Source organism: Scyliorhinus torazame, chromosome 16, assembly GCF_047496885.1.
Source record: "Scyliorhinus torazame isolate Kashiwa2021f chromosome 16, sScyTor2.1, whole genome shotgun sequence".
In the NCBI taxonomy this organism is placed as follows: domain Eukaryota; kingdom Metazoa; phylum Chordata; class Chondrichthyes; order Carcharhiniformes; family Scyliorhinidae; genus Scyliorhinus; species Scyliorhinus torazame.
In genome coordinates this window covers 35,481,365-35,504,353 of record NC_092722.1, presented here as the reverse complement: position 1 = coordinate 35,504,353, position 22,989 = coordinate 35,481,365, and positions in this window count along the sequence as shown.

Here is a 22,989-nt window from a genome sequence, read left to right as displayed (position 1 = left end):
GGGCTCCACCAACACAACCATACCTGGTAAGTGGGGCCCCACCGGCAGAACGTACCTGGTAACGGGCTCCACCAACACAACCATACCTGGTAAGTGGGGCCCCACTGGCAGAACGTACCTGGTAACTGGGGCTCCTCCAACACAACCATACCTGGTAAGTGGGGCCCCACCGGCAGACCATACCTGGTAACTGGGGCTCCACCAGCAGAACCGTACCTGGTAACTGGGGCTCCACCAGCAGAACCTTAACTGGGGCCCCACAAGCAGAACCATACCTGTTAACTGGGCCCCACCAGCAGAAGCGTACCTGGTAACTGTGACCCCACCTGCAAAACCATACCTGGTAACTGGGGACCCAGCAGCAGAACCATACCTGGTAACTGGGGCTCCACCAGCAGAACCATACCTGGTAACTGGGGACCCAGCAGCAGAACCATACCTGGTAACTGGGTCTCCACCAGCAGAGCCATACCTGGTGGGCCCCACCAGCAGAACTATACCTGGTAAGTGGGGCCCCACCAGCAGAACCGTACCTGGTAACTGGGGCCCCATTTGCAAAACCATATCTGATAATCAAAATTCCATTAGTTAAATCTCAACAACTGGAACGTTGATACTAGCCATATGGAACAGTTCCTACATGACATAGCTCGATAAATGGCGGTTATTGTAGACTTAGTACAGGCAGGTCTTCCCTATTCAATTTCATAGATTGTTTTAAGGGCTGATATTACACATTGGGAGAAACCAAATTATTTCTGAAATTACATTGAAACTACAACATGGAAATAATCTACTTCACCCAACCAGCAGTCTCCGTTGAAGCTTATGCTTTACATGGACAGTGGTCCTAACCCTACGTGTCACACATCTATTCCCCTTTCCTACAACCAGCAACCTAATCTATTCTTAAGTGTTGACATGGGCTCTGTTTAATTCACTAACTCCTGCAATCTTTAAAACCTCTGTATAATATCCGTACTAATGATCATGAAGCTACCAGATTGTTTTTAAAGCCCATCGGATTGACTAATGTCCCCTATTTAAAAAATCATTTTAATTTTGAGTACCCAATTCATTTTTTCCAATGAAGGGGCAATTTAGTGGGGCCAATCCACCTACCCTGCACATCTTTGGGTTGTGGGGGTGAGACCACGCAGACACTGGGAGATGTGCAAACACCACACGGACAGTGACCCTGGGCCAGGATCCAACCCAGGTCCTCGGTTCCGTGAAACAGACTAATGTCCTCCAGGCCAGGAAACCCCATTATCCTTACCCTGTCTGGTTTGTGTGTGACTCCAGGTCCAGAGCAATGTGGTCACCTCTGAACTACCAGAGTCAAGCCACTCCGTTGAGTTAAAGAAGTGGGTTCACCATGACCACCAAGGGCACTTGGGGATGGGCAATAAATGCTGGCCTTGCCTGACATGCTCACATCCCATAAATGAATAATTTTTCTTAAGTATGAACGCATCTAGTGCTTTTTCCAAGCTCTTTGTATTTAACATTATATCTATGTCACCTTGTTTAGTTTCTCAGTCTGACTGAGTACGATATGAACCGGGATTAATCGGGAATATTCTTAAGGGAACAAAGTTGCACTCGGGGAAGAATTGAAGGATGTTCTGTGCTGGGATCCACCCTCCTAATTCCTTGTTTGACATGAATGCCCTAGGATTATTATCTCGATGAAGGATCATCAAGTTTGTGGATTCAAGAGACAGTCAAGACTTTGCACAAACTATTTGTCCAGATTAACACCCGAGTGATCAAGAGTGAGTCAAGTTCAGTGTGTGTTCGTACAAGGTAGCACACCGCAGGGCTGTGATGGAATTTGTGTAGTGGGAAAATTAATGAGACCGAGGTACTGTGAGTTGATTGGTGGTTCGACCATCTCTGTAAGCAGTGTGAGAGAGCAATAAACCAGGTACCCAATGAGGTACCAATGCGTTCAAAAACCCTTTAAGAGGCCATGCTGAAACTGGACAACCTGCAATTGCAATACTGAGTTGTAGCTTTTGCCCTGCCTGCAAATGGGGTGCTGGGTATAGATCTGATTGCTGTGTCAATAGAGGGCCATCTGGACCTTAGAAACAATGGAGATGGGAACAGAAGAATGCATTTTAACGAATTACTTGTTAAGTTTGGGCTCTTTAGCCTGGCAGAAGGCACCTTCTAGAATTTCATTAGCTCGGTAATGGAATAGAGAGAAAGTAAACTTGGCACGGTATCCTTAGGGACAGGAGCAACCTAACAAGGCGACAGACACATGGTCAGAATTCCGGAAGGTGATTGAGATAAGGACTCAATTCATTTTGAAAGTGCTGCAGAGGTGACATGGCAGGGCTGTTATTTGGGATCAAACAAACTCTTTAGGTTTCAATGAAGGCCTTCTTGAGAAGTTTTAATGTATCTTTTTGATGCCAACCAACTTGCTGTGCATTTCCAGCACTCTTGTCTTCTGTTCGTGTCTACAATGTTTAAAATTGCTCCTTTTTTGTTGTAAAGTCAATAACAACGACAGCTTGCTTGTGTTTTGAGTGGAACCAGCAATCGGGTTGGTACGGACAATTTACTTCGCTTATTATGGGTTTGCCACTCTTGTAGTAGCTGGTTTCTCCGGAGGGAGGTAAAAGTGAAGGCCCCAGTCGGTCGATTTGTTCCGAAGTTGGAGCTCATTCGCTGCACGTGGATGAGATTGAATGGAAGATATTCAAACATCAAATTAAATGTGTTCTGTTGGCTGAATAAAATGACTGAGTCATAACAAAAGGAAGATTGTCACGTCTATCGACACCGAGTCTCTTGGTTTGCAATGTGCCTACTTTGTGAGAGTTCTTGTACATTATCCAAACACTTCCCCCATTGTGATTAATATCAACTCTTCCATTTGTGTAGCAATGTGACTGGCCCTTTATGTCTAGCATGACTATCCCTATGTGTAATGTCGCTGCCATTTGTGTTCAACATGTATCCAGTGAGAGTATAAAATGACTGCATTTTATTCCTGATGATTCACTCAAATCTGCATTAAGCAATGTAAATTACAGGAAGGAGTTGGTGCTAAGGTTGAATTATCAGATAATTAGAGCTGATAGTAATTGGAATCAGTAATGCTTCAGCCTATCTTTAGCTGTCTCAGCTGCAGGCTTTGGAATTTACTGCCAAACCTCTCCACACCCGAACCCCTTTAAACAAACACCTCTTTAACCAAGCTTTTAATCACCCCTCCTAATGTTTTCTTCTTTGCTCAGCATCCATTTTTGCCGAGCTCTCTTATGTGAAGGGCCTTGTACCTTTAATGTGACCCCTCTACTGTGTTATAATAGAATCCGTCCCCATTTCTATATTTAATAAACCCGTGTATGTAAACATAATCGTACTCCCCTTTCACGTGTAATAGAACCCTCTCCCTTTGTACACACGCCAACCCTTCTTGGCGTCCAATGTGAGGCTTACTCCCATGTGTGTCTGTCATGTGAACCCACCCCACTCCTTCATTTATGCTCGCTGGTTTTGGATTCATCCTGCAAGAGGAAGCACTTTCTTTACATCTGCCCTATCAACCCCTTTCATAATCTTCAGATTTCCTGTCAGACCACTTCCTCAACCTTCTCTCTGGTGTAGAGAGCTTCAGCCATTCTTGGTCAGAGCTATCCCTCAGATCTGGTATTATGCTTGTGTGAGTTTTGTTTGCACTTTTTCCAAAGCTTCTCTACCCTATTGATGCAATGGAGATCAGAAATGTACAGTGTCCTTCAAACTCAACGTCAGGTTCCACATGCCCTACCTCATCAGCAGCTCACGCAGTTCCTCCGCAACTTCTCATTTGTTGCACTGTTTGTCTGGATGAGATGAAATGTGCCCCAGTAAATACCGGGAAGACTGAATCCTTTGTCTTCACCCCCTGCCATGAACTCTGTTGCCTCGCCCTTGACTCCATCCTTCTCCTTGGCCACTCCCAGACGCTGAACCAGACATTTCGCAATGTTGCCATCCTAGTTCGCCCTGAGATCAGCTTCTGGCGTGTTCCGTCACTAAGGCTGCCTTTTTCAACCTCCATAACATTGCCAGACTCCACTCTGCCTCATCACGTCTGCTGCCCATATTCTAACTCGCATCAAGTCCACCGCCCTTGTGCTAGTTGACCTCCATTGGCTCCCCCTCTGTTTTAAATCTTGCTCACATCCTTATTTTCAAGTATCTCCGTGGCTTTGCTTCATCCTCTCTCTGAGATTTCTGTGTTTCTCCAATTCTGAGCTTTTTCACCCACCCGCTGATTTAAAAAAAAAATGTATTTTATCCCAAACGTATATTGTAAGTTACAACATATAAACAATTTGGGAAACAAAGTTCCCAACACCATGTACAGTTTGTACAAATTTTCCTCCTTTTTTGAATTCCCCCCCGCGACAAACAACTCAAACACAGTCATGAACATCCCCCATCTTGCCTCAAAACCCTCCGCTGAACCCCTTAACTCATATTTGATCTTTTACAGCCGAAGAAAGTCATATAAGTCCCCCAGCCAGGACACTACCCCAGTGGCGATGCCGACTGCCACTCCAATAAAATTTGTCGCCGGGCAATCAGAGAGGCGAGGGCCACAACATTGGCCTGCCTCCTCTCCATCAGCTCTGGCATCTCCGAGTTCCCAAATATCAGCACCAAAGGATCCGGCTCAACCTCCTCCCCCACTATCCTTGCTAGCGCAGCGAACACTCCCGCCCAGAATCTCTCCAACTTTTCGCAGCCCCAGAACGTATGTGCGTGATTCGCTGGTCCCCGCCACACTTCTCAAACTCTCTGCTGTGTCATATGTACCCTGTGTACGATCTTGAGCTGTATCAGGCTCATCCTTGTGCATGAGGAGGTCACATTTACCCTTCGTCGACCCTCACTCCATACTCCCCAGTTTATCTCCCCTCCCAGCTCCCCTTCCCACTTCTCCTTCACATTTCTCCTTAATTTTCACCACCTGCTCACCTCCCTGTTCTCCCAGCCACCTGTATATGTCTCCGATCCTGCCCACCCCTTCCACATCCAGAAGCAGTAGTAGCTCCAGCAGGATGTACCTCGGCAACCTGGGGAACTCTTTCCAAACCTTCCTGCAGTTACCTAAACTCACTTCCTCTCGGGAGCTCTACCCTTTCCTTCAATTCATCTATACTAGCAAACCCTTCTTCCAGGTACAGATCCCTCACTTTAACCAGCCCCACTTCTCTCCACTTCCTATATGTGCCATCTATCCCAGCTCAGAACCATGGCATCCCCTCTATCCGAAAGTGCCTCCTCAGTTGGTTCCAGATCTTCACTGTGGACTGCACCACTGGGCTCCCCGAGTATCTGCTTGGCACCATCCTAACCCATTCTACCCCCTCTCCTTCCCACCATCACCTTACCTTCTCCATGTTCGCTGCCCAATAGTAATGTAGCAGGTTCGGCAATGCCAACCCTCCCTGCTGCCTCTGCTCCTGCCCATACAAAGTCCAAAATAATTGTGTCCAGTTTCTGAAAGAAGGCCTTCGGTATAAAGATCGGGAGTGTCTGGAATTTTTTTTTCTTTCAATTTAAAAAAATAAATTTAGAGTACCCAATTCATTTTTTCCAATTAAGGGGCAATTTAGCGTGGCCAATCCAGCTACCTGGCTCATCTTTGGGTTGTGGGGGCGAAACCCACGCAAACACTGGGAGAATGTGCAAACTCCACACGGACAGTGACCCAGAGCTGGGATCGAATCTGGGACCTCGGGGCCGCGAGGCAGCTGTGCTAACCACTGCACCACCATGCTGCCCTAGGGAGTGTCTGATATGTGAACAGGAACCTCGGCAACATTTTCGTCTTCACCACTTGGACCCTCCCTGCCAAATTCAATTGCAGCGTGTCCCACCTCTTGAGATCCTCCCTAGCCGCCTCCATCAGTTTTGTTAAATTCCATTTGTGAAACATCGTTCATTCCCACGCTACCTGAATCCCCAGGTATCTAAACCTGTCTCTGGCTATCTTAAATGGCTTTGTTGAATCCCACACGCCGTTTTGCCAGTTCAGCTCCAATGTCCTGGTATATCCGGACCTCGTTCCCCTCCCATTCACAGTTGCGCTTCTCCCTGGCCCACTGCAGAATATTCTCTTTCTCCACGAACTTATGGAGCTTCATGATCACCACCTTGGCGGCTCCCCTGCCTTGAAGAAGGCCATCAACTGTTTCATCTGGGGCTTTCCAACTTGGATTGGATTGGATTGGATTTGTTTATTGTCACATGTACCAAGGTACAGTGAAAAGTATTTTTCTGCGAAAAGGAAATAAAAGGTAATACATAATAGGGCAACACAAGGTATACAATGTAACTAGATAACAACGGCATCGGATGAAACATACAGGGGTGTAGTGTTAATCTGGTCAGTCCATGAGAGGGTCGTTTAGAAGTCTGGTAACTGGTGAAGAAGCCGTTTTTGAGTTTGTTCGTGCGTGTTCTCAGACTTTTGTATCTCCTGCCCGATGGAAGAAGTTGGAAGAGTGAATAAGCCGGGTGGTAAGGGTCTTTGATTATGCTGCCCGCTTTCCCCAGGCAGCGGGAGGTGTAGATGGAGTCAATGGATGGGAGGCCGGTTTGTGTGGTGGACTGGGCTGTGTTCACGACTCTGAAGTTTCTTGCGGTCATGGGCCGAGCAGTTGCCATACAAGGCTGTGATGCAGCCAGATAGGATGCTTTCTATAGTGCATATATAAAAGTTGGTAAGAGATAATGTGGACATGCCAAATTTCCTTAGTTTCCTGAGGAAGTATAGGCGCTGTTGTGCTTTCTTGGTGGTAGTGTCAACTTGCACTAGCTCTTCCCCCTCCGCCATCCTCCCACTGGCTGCTGCGCCACAGGTCTCTTCCAACTCCTTGACAAGTCCTTCACCTTCTGCCGGGTTCAGTAACCGGCAGACATACCACGCCCGGGGGGATCTTCTCCTCTGACCTTCAGTTACACTTTTCTGTCGAAGTTGCAGATTTTGGGTTCAAGCAGAAGCTGTGTACGACCACTCACACCATGGCCGCCAGCGCAAGTCTTCACCCACCACTGATGGCTGTGACTTCAGAAGTCTGGGTCCGAAGCTCTGGAAATTCTTCCCTAAACCTACCTGTTGTACCCTCAATAACAATGCTTAGAGTGAGTAAAACGGTAAAGAAGGCTTTAATAAGCTAAGAACTAGCCTGGTGTCGAAACGGGTGCTAACTGGGTGCCGCCCACAAGGCGGTCCCTTATATACGGCTCCCAGGTGGGCGGAGCTAGAGGTGAAGTCCCCCAGGGTTCCAAGCCCGGTCTTAAAGGGGACATCACCTTACATGATGACAAGGGTACAGTAATACAGTAACCATTCATCACACTACCCCTTTGACCAAACTTTTGTTCACCTTTCCTGATATCTCCTAATGTTGCCTCTGTGTTAAATTTTGTTTAATAGTGATCCTGTGAAGCACCTTGGGGTGTTTTGCTAGGTTAGAGGCACTCTATAGATGCACGCTTTGTTGTTGTTTAATTAAGGTTCTAAACAAGCGGAATGTGACTTCTGTACCTTTTGAAATCCATCTCTTTAGAAATGAATCCCATTGCTTGATTTTCTTTTTATGATCTTAAATTATTACATGGCTACTTTGGTAATGTACCCCTGGGTCTAGGTGCCCCTCACCCAAAAGGTGACATCTATCTATGTTCAAACGTATTTGCCTATAACCCCTCTGCAAGTTGATAAATATCCTCCTTTTATTTTGTTACATTCTTCCCCAATATTAATTAGACCCCCCCCCCCAAATTTGGTGTTATCTGCAAATTTTATAATTGCAATTTTACTTCCCAAGTCCAAATCATTTATGTAAATGGAGAACAGCATTTATCACATTTCACACCTATTGCCAGTCTGAGCATCTACCCATAGCCCCCCCCCCCCACCTACTGTTTGCTGTTTTATAACCAGTTTGTTATCCGTTCCTCTACTTGCTCTCTGATTCCACATACTCTAACCCTATTCATGAATCTACCTTATCAAAGGCCTTTTGGAAATCAAAATAATTTACACTACCCTTGTTAAATGTATGTCACCACAGTATCGGAGAACCATACGCTGCTCTCCCCTTTTGAGGGTGGGGGTGGAAAGAGAGAGCTGACTGGTGGTGATTAATGTGCGGTCACCACACCTCAGGCGAGGGGCAAGGTTGAGAAGGTTGCTTCATGAATCACAGAATCCCTACAGTGTAGAAGTTCACTTGGTCCATCGAGTCTGCATCAACCCTCGGAAAGAGCACTCTACCTAGGTCCACTTCCCTCCCACCCACACGCCCTATCCCAATAACCCTGTAACCTAACCTGCATACGCCTGGACACAAAGGGGCAATTTAGCGTAGCCAATCCGCTGAACCTGCACATGTTAACCTCGGCAGCCGGTACCGGAATTGAAACCGCGTTTTTGGCATCACTCCGCATCACGAACCAGCTGTCCAGCCAACCAAGCTAACTTTTAAAAATTCATTTATGGGATGTGGGCGTCGCTGGTTAGGCCAGCATTTATTGCCCATCTGTAGTTGGCCTTCAGAAGATGGTGGTGAGTTGCCTTCTTGAACCGCTGCTGTCCCTGGTGTAGGTACACCCACAGTCCTATAAGGGACGGAGTTCCAGGATTTTGACCCAGCGACTGTGAAGGAGCGGTGATATATTTCCAAGTCAGGGTGGTGAGTGACTTGAAGGGGAACTTCCAGGTGGTGGGGTTCCTAGGTATCTGCTGCTCTTGTCCTTCTGGATGGTAGAGGCCATGAGTGTGGTAGTTGCTGTCCAAGGAACCTTGGTGCATCTTGTAGATGGTACACGTGTCTGCCACTCTTTGTCGGTGATGGAGAGTCTGACCACCACCTACCCTGCAAACAGTTTCTGTTACCTCATCAAAGGGATCAGAAAGGTTTGTCAAGCATATCAATATCGATTGGTCAAAAGAGCTTTTCCCCCTCTTTGAGCAATGTGACACTCCTTTGTCAATTATATGACCTCAGTGACCTTTGAGTACAAATGTGATCCCTTCCCCTTTGAGTACAACACAATCTTTCTGTTTTATATGGAATGTGACCCAATTTGTATCTGTAATCTCCAATTAACACTTAAATGTCATCTTCAATATGTGTAATACAATTCCTCTTTTAGTTTGTGACATCTTGAATGTATATTCTGGCCACTCCCAGGTTCATTGTTCTTTGTGGGAGTTTGTTGGTCTGTTTGTGTGTCAGGAGGAAGAGTTTGTTTTGTTACCTGTGTGGTAGGTAACATGTGCTATTCACTCCACTTACAGCAGAGGCTTCCGGAAGAAGGCTCAAAGTCGTCCAGAAGTTTATTTAAGGTTTATTGAGTAACAGAACTTAACAACTGCGTGAGTTCTTACTTTAAGAACTATACTAGTAGAAAGGTTACAACTTTTACATACAACTAGGCCTGACCACACTAGCAGCCCTGAGCTAATTCTCTGCTTCTGCTCGCCTCACGGTCTAATCAGCCAAAGAGCCCAGAGGGCTGCTTGCTTCTCCTTTTATACCCACCAGTGCTGCCCCCTAGTGATCTTTCCATTTCCCATCAACCCCTTCTGTACATACCCATGTAAAGATTACTACAGAGTTCACTCCTGTTTTTTTTATTCTGTTAAAAAATCCTGAAAAGGATTTTCTGAGTTTGGTTTGAGATAGAATCAGAACCATGACTTTTAGTCCGAATACCTTGATAAGTAGTTATTAATCTTGTGGCTGCTACTCTTGTTCACAGTATTTTAAAGTTTCAGATGATAAGTGGGAGGAGACCCTGATGGAAGCTGCAGTTTGAGGTGTAAAATGTGAGGGGAGGTTGGGGGGGGGGGGGGAAACCCCAAATTGTAACGTGCTTTGATGGGGTTTGCTAATCCTGCGTGAGGAGAACACACCCCTGTTGTTTTATATAACATTCCTGTTATATATTTTCATTTTTAGATAAATCTAGAGAACACTGAATCTGTGGAGGTGTTTACTGATACACCTGGGGATGAACCGATGTTTATGGGCCACAAGGTGTTGGGACATCAGGTTTAGTCTCCAGATCGGAGGTGTGCCTGTTTTCTGGAGAACTGTCAGTCGATAGTAATTTTTCATAAGGCTTTTGAACACCTTGTTTTCACAGAATAGGAATGCAGGACTCTTAACCCGGCTACTGTGAAATGGCTCAATAGAAAGGGTAATTAGTGGAATTTTCACTCCTATTTATGTCAATGGTAATGTGATGTGGAGATGCCGGCGTTGGACTGGGGTGGGCACAGTAAGAAGTCTTACAACACCAGGTTAACGTCCAACAGGTTTGTTTTGAATGGTAATGTGGTGAGTTAACGGATTTATTCAAAGTTCACTGCTCCCTGATTCACTGGGGCTTTATGGAGTTTTGGCACAGTGGTTAGCACTGCTGTCTCAGCACCAGGGACCTGGGTTCAATTCCGGCCTTGGGTGACTGTGTGGAGTTTGCACATTCTCATGTATCGGTTTCCTCCTGCAGTCCAAAGATGTGCAGTTTAGGTGGATTGTTTATGCTCAATTGACCCTCAGTGTCCAAAGATGTGCAGGTTAGGTGTGGTTACGGGGATAGGGCAGGGGAGTGGGCCTAGATAGGGTGCTCATTCAGAGGGTAGATGCAAACCCAATGGGCCGAATGGCCTCCTTCTACATTGTAATGATTCTATGGTCACTGCTTGTGGAATTTGACTGATTTCTGAGGGTTGGCTGAGCTGTTCAGGTTTTGACCTCAGTGGCAAGCTGTGAATTTATTTTCTTTGATTTCCCACATTTGCAAACCGTTTTGATGCTTACAGGTGCCAGATGTGGATGTATTAAGGTGCCAATTCTTTGTGATGTTAGGGCAATGGATTAGTGGTTATTAATAATGTCTTACGTTGACTTCCGGGTGCGGTGATGACCAGCTAAGTCGCACGTTTCGGCAGCTCCCGGTGGAAAGGACTTTTGGGCTCTTGATAGGAGCCCCAACGGCAATTTTAACGGCTAAAAACACTGTGCGGTAAACCAGAAGGGAATCCCCCCCTGGACACGGATGAAAAAAGGAGAGGAAAGTGGCCGGATTGCGGTGGATCCTCTAGAGCAGCGGCAAGGAAGGCAAGCACAAAGCAAGATGGCGTCGGAAGGAGGCAGTTTAATATGGGGCCCTGACCAACAAGAGTTCCTGCGGCGTTGCGTGGAAGAACTTAAAAAGGAGATGAAGAAGGAGCTGTTGGCCTCGATATTACAGGCGATTGAAGGGCTAAAGGAAGAGCAAAAGACCCAGGAGCAGGAGCTTCAGGTCGTGAAGGCAAAGGCTGCTGAGAATGAGGACGACATACAGGGCCTGGTGGTGAAGACAGAGATGCACGAGGCACAACACAAAAGGTGTGCGGAAAGGCTGGAGGTGCTGGAGAATAATGCGAGGAGGAAGAATTTGAGGATTCTTGGTCTTCCCGAAGGTGCAGAAGGGGCAGACGTCGGGGCATATGTGAGCACGATGCTGCACTCGTTAATGGGATCGGAGGCCCCGACGGGCCCGTTGGAGGTGGAGGGAGCCTATCGAGTTATGGCGTGAAGACCGAGGGCTGGAGAAATTCCTCGAGACATAGTGGTGAGATTTCTCCGATATAAGGACAGAGAGATGGCCCTCAGATGGGCAAAGAAAACTGGGAGCAGTAGGTGGGAGAACGCGGTGATCCGCGTATATCAAGATTGGAGTGCGGAGGTGGCGAGAAGGAGGGCAAGCTTTAATCGGGCCAAGGCGGTGCTGCACAAAAGGAAGCTTAAATTTGGAATGCTGCAGCCGGCAAGACTGTGGGTCACACATCAAGGGAAACATCACTACTTTGAAACGGCAGAAGTGGAGTGGACATTTATTGTCGAGGAGAAACTGGAATAAGCGGGCTAGAAAAAGAACGTTTGGGACAAAGTGGTGGGGCGAATATGTGGGGTGTAGAGGGGGGGAAAAGGGGGAAGAGATGATTTCCCAAGTTGTTAATCCTGCGACCCTGTAACTTTTCTCTCTTCCCCATGCCGTGGGGGAGGGGGGGGAGGGAGGATGAGGAGCTGGGGGCGGGGCCAAATGGGAAGCGCGGGCTTTGTTCCCGCGCTATGGTAATCATGGCGGGAAGAGGGAAGTAGGAAGGAGGGGGCCTCGCACAGTGGGAGCCGAGGTCACGGGGGGAAGCCGAGGTCGGCCAGAGTTTGCTGACTTCTGGGAGCAACATAACAAAGAACAAAGAACAAAGAAATATACAGCACAGGAACAGGCCCTTCGGCCCTCCAAGCCTGTGCCGACCATGCTGCCCGACTAAACTACAATCTTCTAAAAGAACAAAGAAATGTACATGGGGGGTGCAATTACGCTAGTGAGGGATCTAGCGGGGTGGGGGGGGGGTTAACTGGGTTGCTGCTGCTGGGGAGAAGGGGGAGCTGGTATGGGGTGGGGTGGTCGGGGCGGGCGGGCGCCGTTGGGGGGAGATACGGCTACGTGGGAACCGGGTGAGGAGCTGGATTGAAAAAGGAGATGGCTAGTCGACAAGGGGGGGGGGGGTAAAGAGCCCCCCAACCCGGCTGATCACGTGGAATGTGAGAGGGCTGAACGGGCCGATAAAGAGGGCATGGGTACTCGCACACCTAAAGAAATTTAAGGCAGATGTGGTTATGCTGCAGGAGACACATCTGAAACTGATAGACCAGGTCAGACTACGCAAAGGATGGGTGGGGCAGGTGTTTCATTCAGGGCTAGACGCAAAAAACAGGGGGGTGGCTATACTAGTGGGGAAGCGGGTAATGTTTGAGGCAAAGACCATAGTGGCGGATAGTGGGGGCAGATACGTGATGGTGAGTGGCAAATTGCAAGGGGAGGCGGTGGTCTTAGTGAACGTATATGCCCCGAACTGGGATGATGCCAACTTTATGAGGCGTATGTTAGGACGTATCCCGGACCTCGAGGTGGGGAAGTTGGTAATGGGGGGAGATTTTAATACGGTGCTGGACCCAGGGCTGGACAGATCGAGGTCCAGGACCGGAAGGAGGCCGGCTGCAGCTAGGGTGCTTAAGGACTTTATGGAGCAGATGGGAGGAGTAGACCCCTGGAGATTTAGTAGACCTAGGAGTAAGGAGTTTTCGTTTTTCTCCTATGTCCACAAAGTTTATTCACGGATAGACTTTTTTGTTTTGGGAAGGGCACTGATCCCGAAGGTGACGGGGACGGAGTACACGGCTATAGCTATTTCGGATCACGCCCCACATTGGGTGGACCTGGAGATAGGGGAGGAAAAAGAACAGCGTCCACCCTGGAGAATGGACATGGGATTATTGGCAGATGAGGGGGTGTGTTTAAGGGTGAGGGGGTGTATTGAAAGGTACTTGGAACTCAATGATAATGGGGAGGTCCAGGTGGGAGTGGTCTGGGAGGCGCTGAAGGCAGTGGTTAGAGGGGAGCTGATATCTATTAGGGCACATAAAGGAAAGCAGGAGGGTAGGGAAAGGGAGCGGTTGTTGAAAGAACTTCTGAGGGTGGACAGACAATATGCGGAGGCACCGGAGGAGGGACTGTACAGGCAAAGGCAAAGGCTACATGTAGAATTTGACTTGCTGACTACAGGTAATGCAGAGGCGCAATGGAGGAAGGCACAGGGTGTACAGTACGAATATGGGGAGAAGGCGAGCAGGTTGCTGGCCCACCAACTGAGGAAAAGGGGAGCAGCGAGGGAGATAGAGGTGAGAGATGAGGAGGGAGAGATGGAGCGGGGAGCGGAGAGAAACATTGGAGTGTTCAAGGCATTTTATGAAAGATTATATGAAGCTCAGCCCCCAGATGGGAAGGAGAGAATGATGTGCTTTCTGGATCAACTGGAATTCCCTAAGGTGGAGGAGCAGGAGAGGGCGGGACTGGGAGCACAGATTGAGACGGGGGAAGTAGTGAAAGAGATTGGGAGCATGCAGGCGGGGAAGGCCCCGGGACCAGACGGATTCCCAGTTGAATTCTATAGGAAATATATGGACTTGCTGGCCCTGCTACTGATGAGAACCTTTAATGAGACGAGGGAAAGGGGGCAGCTGCCCCCGACTATGTCAGAGGCAACGATATCGCTCCTCCGAAAGAAGGAAAAAGACCCGCTGCTATGCGGGTCCTATAGGCCTATTTCCCTCCTGAATGTGGACGCTAAGATTCTGGCCAAGGTAATGGCAACGAGGATAGAGGATTGTGTCCCGGGGGTGGTTCATGAGGACCAAACTGGGTTTGTGAAGGGGAGACAGCTGAATACAAATATACGGAGGCTGCTAGGGGTAATGATGATGCCCCCACCAGAGGGGGAAGCGGAGATAGTGGTGGCGATGGATGCCGAGAAAGCATTTGATAGAGTGGAGTGGGATTATTTGTGGGAGGTGCTGAGGAGATTTGGCTTTGGAGATGGGTATATCAGATGGGTACAGTTGCTGTATAGGGCCCCGATGGCGAGCGTGGTCACGAATGGACGGGGGTCTGATTATTTTCGACTCCATAGAGGGATGAGGCAGGGATGTCCTCTGTCCCCGTTACTGTTTGCACTGGCGATTGAGCCCCTGGCCATAGCATTGAGGGGTTCCAGGAAGTGGAGGGGAGTACTCAGGGGAGGAGAAGAACACCGGGTATCTCTGTATGCGGATGATTTGTTGCTATATGTGGCGGACCCGGCGGAGAGGATGCCAGAGATAATGCGGATACTTGGGGAGTTTGGGGATTTTTCAGGGTATAAATTGAACATGGGGAAAAGTGAGTTGTTGTGGTGCATCCAGGGGAGCAGAGCAGAGAAATAGAGGCTTTACCGTTGAGGAAGGTATCAAGGGACTTTCGGTACTTGGGGATCCAGATAGCCAAGAATTGGGGTACATTACATAGGCTTAATTTAACGCGGTTGGTGGAACAGATGGAGGAGGACTTTAAGAGATGGGACATGGTGTCCCTGTCACTGGCAGGTAGGGTGCAGGCGGTTAAAATGGTGGTCCTCCCGAGATTCCTTTTTGTGTTTCAGTGCCTGGGGATTTGGAGCATGGCAAAGAGCAGGGGTAGCACAATTGAGAGATCTGTTCGTAGATGGGACGTTTGCGAGTCTGGGAGCGCTGACGGAAAAATATGGGTTGCCCCAAGGAAATGCATTTCGGTATATGCAACTGAGGGCTTTTGCGAGGCAACAGGTGAGGGAATTCCCGCAGCTCCCGATGCAGGAGGTGCAGGATAGAGTGATCTCAGAGACATGGGTGGGGGATGGTTGGGTGTCGGACTTATACAGGGAAATGAGGGACGAGGGGGAGATCATGGTAGATGAGCTGAAAGGGAAATGGGAAGAAGAGCTGGGGGAGGAGATTGAGGAGGGGCTGTGGGCTGATGCCCTACGTAGGGTAAACTCATCGTCCTCGTGTGCCAGGCTAAGCCTGATACAATTTAAGGTGTTACACAGGGCGCATATGACTGGAGCACGGCTCAGTACATTTTTTGGGATAGAGGATAGGTGTGCGAGATGCTCAAGAAGCCCAGCGAATCACACCCACATGTTCTGGTCATGCCCGGCACTACAGGGGTTCTGGGTGGGGGTGGCAAAGGTGCTTTCGAAGGTGGTGGGGGTCCAGGTCGAACCAAGTTGGGGGTTGGCTATATTTGGGGTTGCAGTGGAGCCGGGAGTGCAGGAGGCGAGAGAGGTTGATGTTTTGGCCTTTGCATCCCTAGTAGCCCGGCGCAGGATATTGTTCATGTGGAAGGAAGCCAAACCCCCGGGTGTGGAGACCTGGTTAAACGACATGGCAGGGTTTATAAAATTAGAACGGATTAAGTTTGTGCTAAGGGGTTCGGCTCAAGGGTTCACCAGGCGGTGGCAACCGTTCGTCGACTACCTCACAGAAAGATAGAGGGAATGGAAAAGAAGAAGACAACAGCAGCAACCCAGGGGGGAGGGGGTGGGATGGAATCGGACGGACTCTCAGGGATTTTATTGTATATGTATAGGCACTTGTTTTAGGTAATGTATATTGGACTGTTGGATTGTATCTTTGGAGAGTATTTATTTTTGACAAGGCAGTTGCCATTTAGTTTGGTTTTTGTTCATATATTATTTATTTATTTGTTTAAAACTGGCCACTGTTATTTATATTGCTTTATTGTTGTTTAAAAGAAACACTACGGACTGTTATGTTTGGCCAAAAAATCTTGAATAAAATATATTTTTGAAAAATAAATAAATAATGTCTTACGTTATCGATTAGACTCGTCTGTGGATGATCTGGTCCAGTGAACCTAAATATTGAGAGATCTTCCCACATATTTGTGTGCATTCAACAATCCCCCCCTCCTCCCAATCTTGTTCCAAATCCCCGTCCCACCTTGTCCCTTCCCCCCTCCCCCTCCCCTCTTCCCCCCCTCCCACCTCGTCTCTTCCCCCCCCACCTTGTTCCCAATCCCCCTCCCACCTTGTCCCTTCTCCCCCCTCCCACCTTGTCCCTTGTCCCCCTCCCACCTTGTCCCTTCTCCCCCTCCCACCTTGTCTCTTCCCCCCTGCCACCTTGTCTCTTCCCCCCTCCCACCTTGTTCCCAATCCCCCTCCCACCTTGCCCCTTCCCCCCCATCCCACCTTGTCCCCAATCCCCCTCCCACCTTGTTCCCAATCCCCCTCCCACCTTGTTCCCAATCCCCCTCCCACCTTGTCCCTTCCCCCCCCGTCCCTTCTCCCCCTCCCACCTTGTTCCCAATCTCCCTCCCACCTTGTTCCCAATCCCCCTCCCACCTTGTCCTTTCCTCCCTCCCACCTTGTCCCTTCCCCCCCACACCTTGTTCCTCCTCCCCCCACACCTTGTTCCTCCTCCCCCCACACCTTGTTCCTCCCCCCCACACCTCGTTCCTCCCCCCCCACACCTCGTTCCTCCCCCCCACACCTTGTTCCTCCCCCCCATACCTTGTTCCTTCCTCCCCCCTACACCTTGTTCCTCCTCCCCCCCACACTTTGTTCCTCCTCCCCCCCACACCTACCTTGTTCCTTCCCCCCCCACCTACCTTGTTTCTCCCCCCCCACCTACCTTGCACCTTCCCTCCCCCCCCACCTACCTTGCACCTTCCCTCCCCCCACCTACCTTGCACCTTCCCTCCCCCCCACCTACCTTGCACCTTCCCTCCCCCCCACCTACCTTGCACCTTCCCCCCCCACCTACATTGTTCCTCTCCCCCTACCTTGTTCCTTCCCCCCCACCTACCTTGTTCCTTCCCCCCCCACCTACCTTGTTCCTTCCCCCCCACCTACCTTGTTCCTTCTCCTCCCCCCTCCCCCCCTCCCAACTTGTCCCTTCCCCCACTCCTCCCACCTTGTCCCTTCCCCCACCCCTCCCACCTTGTCCCTTCCCCCACCCCTCCCACCTTGTCCCTTCCCCCACCCCTCCCACCTTGTCCCTTCCCCCACCCCTCCCTCCTTGTCCCTTCTCCCCCCTCGTCCCTTCTCCCCCCTCGTCCCTTCTCCCCCTCCCACCTTGTCCCTTCTCCCCCTCCCACCTTGTCCCTTCTCCCCCTCCCACCTTGTCCCTAATCCCCCTCCCACCTTGTCCCTTCTCCCCCTCCCACCTTGTCCCTTCTCCCCCTCCCACCTTGTCCCTTCTCCCCCTCCCACCTTGTCCCCAATCCCCCTCCCACCTTGTCCTTTCCCCCCTCCCACCTTGTCCCTTCCCCCCCCCCCACCTTTTCCCTTTCCCCCCCACACACCTTGTTCCTCCCCCATACCTTGTTCCTTCCTCCCCCCCACCTTGTTCCTGCCTCCCCCCCACACCTTGTTCCTCCTCCCCCCACACCTTGTTCCTTCCCCCCCACACCTTGTTCCTCCCCCCCCACCTACCTTGTTCCTTCCCCCCCCACCTACCTTGTTCCTTCCCCCCCCCACCTACCTTGCACCTTCCCCTCCCCCCACCTACCTTATTCCTTCCCCCCCCCCACCTACCTTGTCCCTTCCCCCCCCTTGTTCCCAATCCCCCTCCCACCTTGTCCCTCCCCCCCTCCCACCCACCTTGTCCCTCCCCCCCTCCCACCCACCTTGTCCCTTCCCCCCTCCCACCCACCTTGTCCCTTCCCCCCTCCCACCCACCTTGTCCCTTCCCCCCTCCCACCCACCTTGTCCCTTCCCCCCTCCCACCCACCTTGTCCCTTCCCCCCTCCCACCCACCTTGTCCCTTCCCCCCTCCCACCCACCTTGTCCCTTCCCCCCTCCCACCCACCTTGTCCCTTCCCCCCTCCCACCCACCTTGTCCCTTCCCCCCTCCCACCCACCTTGTCCCTTCCCCCACCCCTCCCACCTTGTCCCTTCTCCCCCCTCGTCCCTTCTCCCCCCACCCCTCCCACCTTGTCCCTTCTCCCCCTCGTCCCTTCTCCCCCTCCCCCCTCGTCCCTTCTCCCCCTCCCCCTTCTCCCCCTCCCCGCTCGTCCCCAATCCCCCTCCCACCTTGTTCCCAATCCCCCTCCCACCTTGTTCACAATCCCCCTCCCACCTTGTTCCCAATTCCCCTCCCACCTTGTCCCTTCCCCCCCTGTCCCTTCTCCCCCTCCCACCTTGTCCCTTCTCCCCCTCCCACCTTGTCCCTAATCCCCCTCCCACCTTGTTCCCAATCCCCCTCCCACCTTGTCCTTTCCCCCCTCCCACCTTGTCCCTAATCCCCCTCCCACCTTGTTCCCAATCCCCCTCCCACCTTGTCCTTTCCCCCCTCCCACCTTGTCCCTTCCCCCCTCCCACCTTGTCCCTAATCCCCCTCCCACCTTGTTCCCAATCCCCCTCCCACCTTGTCCTTTCCCCCCTCCCACCTTGTCCCTTCCCCCCCCCACCTTGTCCCTTCCCCCCCCCCACCTTGTCCCTTTCCCCCCCCACCTTGTCCCTTTCCCCCCCCCACCTTGTCCCTTCCCCCCCCCCACCTTGTTCCTCCTCCCCCCACACCTTGTTCCTCCCTCTCCCCCCACCTTGTTCCTTCCCCCCCCCACCTACCTTGTTCCTCCCCCCCACCTACCTTGCACCTTCCCTCCCCCCCACCTACCTTGCACCTTCCCTCCCCCCCCCACCTACCTTGCATCCTCTCCCCCCCCACCTACCTTGCACCTTCCCTCCCCCCCCACCTACCTTGCATCCTCTCCCCCCCTACCTTGTTCCTTCCCCCCCACCTACCTAGCATCCTCTCCCCCCCTACCTTGTTCCTTCCCCCCCCCCCCACCTACCTAGTTCCTTCTCCTCCCCCCTCCCACCTTGTCCCTTCCCCCACCCCTCCCACCTTGTCCCTTCCCCCACCCCTCCCACCTTGTCCCTTCCCCCACCCCTCCCACCTTGTCCCTTCCCACACCCCTCCCACCTTGTCCCTTCTCCCCCCCCTCGTCCCTTCTCCCCCTTCGTCCCTTCTCCCCCTCCCACCTTGTCCCCAATCCCCCTCCCACCTTGTTCCCAATCCCCCTCCCACCTTGTTCCCAATCCCCCTCCCACCTTGTCCCTTCCCCCCCCCCCGTCCCTTCTCCCCCTCCCACCTTGTCCCTTCTCCCCCTCCCACCTTGTCCCTTCTCCCCCTCCCACCTTGTCCCTTCTCCCCCTCCCACCTTGTCCCTTCTCCCCCTCCCACCTTGTCCCTTCTCCCCCTCCCACCTTGTCCCTAATCCCCCTCCCACCTTGTTCTCAATCCCCCTCCCACCTTGTTCTCAATCCCCCTCCCACCTTGTTCTCAATCCCCCTCCCACCTTGTTCTCAATCCCCCTCCCACCTTGTTCTCAATCCCCCTCCCACCTTGTTCTCAATCCCCCTCCCACCTTGTCCCCTTCCCCCCCCGTCCCTTCTCCCCCTCCCACCTTGTCCCTTCTCCCCCTCCCACCTTGTCCCTAATCCCCCTCCCACCTTGTCCCCAATCCCCCTCCCACCTTGTCCTCAATCCCCCTCCCACCTTGTTCTCAATCCCCCTCCCACCTTGTTCTCAATCCCCCTCCCACCTTGTTCTCAATCCCCCTCCTACCTTGTTCTCAATCCCCCTCCCACCTTGTTCTCAATCCCCCTCCCACCTTGTCCCTTCTCCCCCTCCCACCTTGTCCCCTCTCCCCCTCCCACCTTGTCCCCTCTCCCCCTCCCACCTTGTCCCCTCTCCCCCTCCCACCTTGTCCCCTCTCCCCCTCCCACCTTGTCCCCTCTCCCCCTCCCACCTTGTCCCCTCTCCCCCTCCCACCTTGTCCCCAATCCCCCTCCCACCTTGTTCCCAATCCCCCTCCCACCTTGTTCCCAATCCCCCTCCCACCTTGTCCTTTCCCCCCCCCCACCTTGTCCCTTCCCCCCCACACACCTTGTCCCTCCCCCCCCACACACCTTGTTCCTTCCTCCCCCCACACCTTGTTCCTCCACCCCCCACCTACCTTGTTCCTTCCCCCCCCACCTACCTTGTTCCTCCCCCCCCCCACCTACCTTGTTCCTTCCCCCCCGCCCCACCTACCTTGTTCCTTCTCCTCCCCCCCCCACCTTGTTCCTTCTCCTCCTCCCCCCCCCCCACCTTGTTCCTTCTCCCCCCCCACCTAGTTCCTTCCCCCCCCCCCCCACCTACCTTGTTCCTTCTCCTCCCCCCCCAACCTTGTTCCTTCTCCTTCTCCCCCCCCACCTTGTTCCTTCTCCCCCCCCCCACCTTGTTCCTTCCCCCCCCCCACCTTGTTCCTTCCCCCCCCCCAACCTTGTTCCTTCTCCTTCTCCCCCCCCACCTTGTTCCTTCTTCCCCCCCCCCCACCTTGTTCCTTCCCCCCCCCCCAACCTTGTTCCTTCTCCTTCTCCCCCCCCAACCTTGTTCCTTCTCCTTCTCCCCCCCCCACCTTGTTCCTTCTCCCCCCCCACCTAGTTCCTTCCCCCCCCCCCCACCTACCTTGTTCCTTCTCCTCCCCCCCCCAACCTTGTTCCTTCTCCTTCTCCCCCCCCACCTTGTTCCTTCTCCCCCCCCCCACCTTGTTCCTTCCCCCCCCCCCCACCTTGTTCCTTCCCCCCCCCCCCCACCTTGTTCCTTCTCCTTCTCCCCCCCCCACCTTGTTCCTTCTTCCCCCCCCCCCCACCTTGTTCCTTCCCCCCCCCCCAACCTTGTTCCTTCTCCTTCTCCCCCCCCCACCTTGTTCCTTCTTCTTCCCCCCCCCCCCCACCTTTGTGGCTAAAAGTAGAAAGAAGCCTAAAAGCCTCAGTAGACTTAATTGGCTGAACACCTTGAACATCAAGAGCAGCAATCAACAGGCCGCAGGCACGGGGAGAACGTGCAGACTCCGCACAGACAGTGACCCAAGCCGGAATCGAACATGGGACCCTGGCGCTGTGAAGCAACAGTGCTAACCACTGTGCCACCATGCCAACCTTATGATGATTCTAAAATAGCCCTAATGAGGGCACATGAACATTGGAATGGGCCAGTTGGGCCATATAGCCTGTTTTTGTGCCGTGAATACCAAGTAATACCCAAACATCTTCTACAACCCAAAGGCAGCTCCCTGGAATGGGAGGAGAAAGGGATTAAGACACTAAAAGAGAGGGGCAAGATTTAGAGATGTACTCTCCAACCCATCAGGATCGGCCTTCGGGCGATCAACGAGGCGAAGGCTACAACAGCTGCCTCCGCACCAGTTTCCAACCCTGGCTGGTCCGACACCCCGAATATGGCCTCCCAGGGGCCCGAGTCCATTTTCAGGTGCACCACTTTAGAAATTACCCTAAAAACCTCCTTCCAATAATCCTCTAGCTTTGGACAGGACCAAAACATATGAACGCGATTAGCGATCCGCCCCCCTGCAACGTTCACACACACCTTCTACTCCTTCAAAGAATCGGCTCATCCTCGCCCTCGTGAGGTGTGCTCTGTATACCACCTTCAGCTGTATCAGCCCCAACCTCGCGCACGAGGTGGAGGCATTCACTCTCCGGAGCACCTCACACCAGAACCTCTCCTCTCCCAACTCTTCCTCCCACTTTGCTTTGATCCCTTCCAGTGGTGCCTTCTCCTCTTCCAAAATAGCTCTGTAAACCGCTGACACTACCCCTTTCTCCAGTCCCCCCGACGTCAGCACCTGCTCCAGCAATGCGGAGGCCGGCTCCACCGGGAAGCTCTGTATCTCCTTTCTGGCAAAATCTCGAACCTGCATGTATCTAAACATTCCCCCTGCTCCAGCCCATAGTTAGCTTCCAGCTCCTTCAATCCTGCAAACCAACCCCTAAGAAACAAATCTTTTAGTGTCTTAACCCCCTTCTCCTCCCATTTCCAAAAACTTCCATCCCACCTCCCTGGCTCAAAACTGTGGTTCCCCGGAATCGGCATTTTCCTTGACCCTGCCCCCAACCCGAAGTGTTGGCGAAACCGCCTCCAAATTCTCAATGAAGCTATTATTACCGGACCCCCTTAGTATTTCCCCGGGGATATCGGGAGCGGGCCTGTTGCTAGTGTTTTCAATCCCGACCCACTGCACAAACTCTCCTCCATTCTGAGCACTGGGAATCAACCCCTCTGACCCAGCTCCGCACCTTCTCCACATTCGCTGCCCAGTAGTAATACATCAGGTTCGGAAGACCCAAACCCCCTGCCTGCCTTACCCTCTGTAGCAGCACCTTTCTAACTCTGGCCACCTTCCCTCCCCATATGAACGAGGTAGTCCTTCCCTCAATCTCTCGGAAAAAAGCTTTTGGCAGGAAAATCGGCAGGCATTGAAAAATAAACAGAAATCACGGCAACACGTTCATTTTAACCGCCTGTACCCCAACCCGCCAGTGACAGAGGAAGGCAATCCCACCTTGCCAGATCGGCTTTCACTCTCCCCACCAAACTAGAAACGTTGTACCTGCGGAGCCCCCCCCCCCCACTCCCGGGCAACCTGCACCCCCAGGTACCTGAAGTGAGTCCCTGCCCTACAGAATGCCAGCCCCCCCACCCTGGCCCCCACTCCCGGCCGAGACAGCACAAAATACTC